This window comes from Oryzias melastigma, linkage group LG5, assembly GCF_002922805.2.
Source record: "Oryzias melastigma strain HK-1 linkage group LG5, ASM292280v2, whole genome shotgun sequence".
In the NCBI taxonomy this organism is placed as follows: Eukaryota; Metazoa; Chordata; class Actinopteri; order Beloniformes; family Adrianichthyidae; genus Oryzias; species Oryzias melastigma.
Window position 1 is genome coordinate 16,735,415 of NC_050516.1, and position 5,682 is coordinate 16,741,096.

Here is a 5,682-nt window from a genome sequence, read left to right on the forward strand (position 1 = left end):
ATGCTGACAGTTTGATAATGAAGACTTAACCTTTTCATTGTGAATCCTACTTTACAAATTACAAACAAAATAAATAACGGAGGATTTTGAACAGAGTTCTTTCCTTTTAGATATCTGCTTTTTATAACTTTAAGCTGATCATTTTCATTCATGAGCCTAAAAAGTGAGCAGGAACGACATAACTTGTATCATAACATATAATATCGACAACAAACTTTGACATTTGATATGTAACAATTACATCATCACTATTTTTAAATAAAGCGTCTTTTGAACCAGTTTTTTTCAGGCATGAGTTAAGGGGAAGTGTTCATAATTAATAGTCAAATCAAATGACCTGACAAGGATGAAAGGAAACACTTAAAGATACTCAATACAGTTGACAGAAATGAAAAGAGCTATGAACAGTTTGCTTGAACTGCGTATGGTTGCAACAAAAGGTCAATTCAAAGCAGAACATGACTAAAAATAAACTAACTAAAACAAACAAATTCTCACATTGAAGCACACATTTCTTGCATTTAATATAATTCAGCTTTGTTTGTTTTGGATTTTTCCACAGAATGTTCAGTTGTGACTTTGCTCTTATGGAATGATAAGATCTGTTAGATGCAGAGTTACCACACAGGTCCGTCATGTCCTCATTTGTCACTGCCGAAAGACAGCTTTGGCGAGAATTCAGCATTTCCTCTGTCTCCAAGTAAATAACATTTGTTTGCTTCTCTTCTGTCTTTATTTGTCCTTTTCACAGCACCATACTTTCTACTTCAAAACTTTGCCCCCAAGGTACCCAGCTGGAGACCCCGGTGAAAGGCTGACCTCGCCACACAGTTCACGTTGGTTCATTCACATCCATGCCTGGAGGCAGCAGGGATGGATCAGTGCACCCATAGTGATAACCCTTGACTTGTGAGCTTTACGGACACTGAAAATCACAAGAAAAAGCCCCTTACTTCATGACTTCAGTGTGTTTAAAGGATCAGTAAAGGGTGCGAATCCATGCAAGCAAGCCATTGTGAATAGTATTGTCAGAAAGACGACTAAAACTTAAGTCTTCAGTTCAGGCACGAACTAAAGAAAAAAATAAGTATAAGTAAGAATAAAGAAGAGAAACAGGAAATTAGAAAGAAAGGGAGGGTGAGTGTGACAAGCGCTATAACGTCCTCCGAGATGCATTTGGACAGAGTGAGCATCTGTCAAAACAAGGCAGCCTCAACGGCCGCCTCACTAATGGCTGTGGACATGAGCGAAAGAGGGGGAGAAAAAGACAGGGGGGGGGGTATAAAACCGGTCTGCACACACATACACACACCAACTATTAGCTGCTTCTACTTTTCTCCAGCAGATCCCACCAATCATTTGATTCCAAATTTCAACAAAGCTGCACTGTAATAAGTATTGAACTACTTTCCTATTGGTGTGAATGTGAGCACATTGATGTGTGTGTCTGTGTGCGAGCGTGGTGTGTAGATGTCCGCCATCTAACTGGGGATTTTTGTTGTATACACTTGCCTCCATTCCTCATTGTGATGAATAGACTGGCGTGTCAATCTGTCATATGGATTGTTGTTGTTTTTTTCCCCCCTTCATTTTCTCTCTTTTTTTCTCAGACAGTTTAGCCACAGTTATATTTTCTCCTACTCACTCCAAAAAAGGACCGTGAACAGTCACCTGGAGCTGTAAATCAAAGTGCTGGAAGAAAATGTGAAACCACATTTTTGTTTTCACTCTTTTGCTTCTGTATGTTAATCAATCAAAGATACAAAAACTACTTTTCCACATAGAACAAAGCACAAAGTTCTTCAAAGAACAAAAAAATAACTACAACTGTCCAAATTTTGCCCCCCCTTTCATTGTCCTTTAGGCAGGAAAACCCTTTAGGAGGTTAACCTGGTATCAGCACCACGGACAGCTCCCATGTCAAAACCATTGACTGTTTATGAGAACTGGACCAAGTGATTTCTGTGTTACGTTAAGCCATGTTTTTGCGATACAGATGCTGCCATGTTGGAGTCAGATGACATCAGTGGGCTGTGATTGGACCGTGTCGTCTGAGTCCACCTTTCCATGGCGTCCACTCTTGCCAGTCAGGAGTGAGCTCGTTGGAAGCTCTCACCTTTACCCCTCAAAGAGGACTCAGGGCAATCTGCCAATCAAACATTCTGAATGTTCACTGTCAGGGCCGGCATGCTTCACATACTTTTGAGCCATCTGATTGGTCAGTTGATAACTTGAATCATTTGCCCTTCAAAAAAAAAATGATCATAAAAAGAAAAAAAAGATTAGGATTAGGAAGAACATTTTACCAAACAGAAAATTGTTACTCTGACAAATATAACAACTGAATAATTTTGGTATCTTTGAGCCAAAATTTATTTGGAACGCGAGAGGGTAGGGGTCATTCAGTCCAGTTCTTATGTACAGTCAATGGTCAAAACCAACAACCTCCCCAATGCAGAGAGCTCCGACTACAGAGGAAAAACTATAAGTGATAAAAAGGAGAAATGTTAAATTCTAAGAAACACAAAAATGTTTTAAATAAAAATAATTTGTGCTTTAACATTAAGAAATATATATATTTTAACACTTTTCTGTAAATAAACATAATTTTGTCAATATTTATCATAAATTGGCCTCAAATGTTTTATTTTAATCACAAATGTTTATCTCCACTCCTGTTTAAAAAAAAGTTATTTTTTGACAGATAATGTAAATGAATGTGAAAGATAGAAAATGATAGAAAAGGGATAGAAAGTCCTTGTTCCTCCATCTTTACAAAAAATGCAGAGTAAAAGAATGTCTATTTGTGGAATTTTGGATCTCCTGTGACGCTACAGTAAATGCATTTGTTAATGCACACACAAAATAAGCTCTTTATCAGATGCAATTATTTACATTTTGCAAACGTAATAATTATGCTGAAGAATCATCTGTGCTGCAACAGCAGGAACAATCTGCTTATTGAAAGCAGCATCTACATCTACATAGTTTGGTTTCAAATTCTTCTCAATTCTCTTTTAGTATTTTATAGCTGACTGTAAAGATTCAGTGCATATCTTTGGGGTATTTATGCAAACATGTATCCACTATCATAAAAAAAACAATAAAGTTTCTGTTAGAAAAAATCTAAACCATTTTTTTAAGTTAAAACATTTATATTTCAACAGCCTAAATAAACTCAACATTAAAAAAACGCTCAGAAATCATAAATGACATAAAAAAAAAACTAATGTTAAATAATTTTAATAGTTTCCCTTTATCTAACAGCATTTATGTTTCTTTTGTTATTTGAATTAAAAAAACCCTTTTCCAAAATTTAAGAAAACTGTTGTTAAGTCAAAAAATTGGAGGAAAAAAAAGTCTGTTGAGCTCGTTTACTAACAGAATATCGTTTTTTTGTCAGAACAAACACATTTTTATTGTAGAACCGTTGGTCTCCTGTTTTGTTTAATGTATAAAGCTATTTAGCATTTTTTTCCTCCATCCCAGCTGGAACTTCTTCTAAGAAAACTGAAATATGATTGAGAACCTCCAGTAAAACAGAGTAAGAATCCAAATAATAGACTGAGTGCGCTTTAAAATCAAGCTGCCTCAGACGTGATCTTCTACTGGAGGAACCAAATAAACCAGTCAAACACCAGCGTCTATTGTAGTCTGTAGCCATATTAGTCGTTCTCAAAATATGTCAAAACCCCTCTTGTTGCCTTGTTTTTCAAATACTGCACTCCCTTAAAAAAGAACTCCAAAATGTACATATTGCAATTGTTTTCCTTTTATTGTCATTTTTTCCCATTTCTTTTCTGCTGGCATTGTTCATCTTCTAGCTGCAAGTTGGTTGTTACTGTTGGTGCAGATGACATTCAAACTCAGCCATTTATGCAGCTTCACTCAGCTAAAAAGACAACGCACATTGAGAGCAATGGGGGTCAAGTGAGCTCAAGAATTAATGAGGAGAGCGAGAGAGAGCGCTTTAATTACTCACAGAAGAAGACAGTGAAAAAGTTTGAGACAAGCGATAAATTGCTTTATTCAGGCACCACTCACCCGGCCGCTCAGTTCACAGGTTTGTCTTTTCAGAGTTTATTGTGCATTCTAGAATATAGAAATATATTTCAAGTAAAAGTTTGAATACAAAAAAGGCAAACTATGATTTTTTTTTTTTAATGGATCCTCTCCTCTGTTGCATTTACCAACAAAATCCACTCACAAGCTCATAAACTCCTTCACTGGCTGTTTGTCCTGCCACTTTTTGCAATTCCTGCAAACATACAGTACAGTGATTTTTTTTTCTTTTTTTTATTTATATTCTTCTTATTCTCAATTTTCTGTTTCTGATTTATTTCATTTAATGAAATGTGCAACTTGCTCTTTTAGAATGTTCTACTTTCATTGCTTTACGCATCAAGACAGTGGTCTTCATATGCATTAAAGCTTGTCAGGCGCTCTGTTATCTTATTTAAGGCCTGCTGGAATAATGCCTGATCAGGTCACCTTAAAAAAATGTTTAAAAACATTCTTACTCAGCAACTTTCTGAGATCTCCACACACACACCCCTCCGCTTGCCAAACACACACATTTGTACCACAATGGAATGACTTAAATGCATAAAGAGATAATAAAATGTTGAAGTACAAATAATGCAGTTGTTGGCATTTTATTTACTTCTCTGCCCTATTTAATGGTAGAATCTATAAAGTCGGTAAGTGGTTGATGTTCTGCACACAAAATGACAACTTTCTGTCTGGATGCTAAAACTCAAAAATTGCTTATAGTCAATCAGTCAAGTGTATTCTGTTTTCTTTAAAACATGCAAGTTTCTATGACCGTTTTCAGGCTCTTTGTTCAAAATCCAAAGAGTAATGTGCAAATGTGCCACACTGCGAGTGAACAGACACTAATTTTCACTTTTTTTTCTATTCTTAAAAAAAATAATGATAATAATTCAAACATTTGAATTGGGCTCAAGTGTTCTTAAAAGGTTAGATGCAAGCTTGCAATAGGAATGAAAACAAACGCATTGGCGTCTGGCGTGGAGGAATGGCGGTAATGTAAAGAGCTATTTTTAGAAGTGCCGATACTGAGCACTGGTGAGTACCGGCCCACTTACATCACTGGTCCAGAGCGAACACCATGGGCTAAATGCTCATTAAAGAAGGTGCATTCAGTGGGTTCATGGACTTCCCACACCTACTGTGTCGGTAACTTCAGTCAATTTAATCAGATAGTTTTCTTTGTTTGGCAAATTTAAAAACTGATTGAACTCCAGTGTGGATCAATCTAACATATCCAAGTGCACCAAAGCCATCAAAACTCTGTCTGCATGCAAGTGAACCCTGATGTGATTCACAGCAGTGTAAATGCAGACATTATTCAGCAGAAAAAAGAGGAGAAGTAAACATGAAAGCAAGCATTAAAGGTGGAAAGTATCATATTGGTGTTCATATTAAAGTGAAGAGACATAGATTTAGTTTTTAATGCTTTGTCTTGCTTTGGCTTTTGAACAGAACTGTAACCAATTGAGAAACAGTTGTACATGTCCTATATGGCTGTAATGATTATTCAGGTGCTTGGATACTCCTGATCGCTAATTCTCTAACTTATCAATATTGTACAGTGTAGTAAAATATTATCAGGAGATGATGTATTTTTGCTCTTAAATGCAGAATAATGTTGAATTTTAA

The 5,682-nt window shown here is 36.1% G+C and overlaps 1 long non-coding RNA gene across 1 annotated transcript; it reads left to right on the forward strand.

Moving 5' to 3' along the window:
* The first annotated feature begins 328 nt into the window (after positions 1-328).
* Positions 329-4,639, forward strand: LOC118598767. Its single transcript, XR_004947882.1, has 2 exons — positions 329-628; positions 752-4,639. It is a non-coding gene; the product is annotated as an uncharacterized LOC118598767 (long non-coding RNA).
* Positions 4,640-5,682: the final 1,043 nt, after the last annotated feature.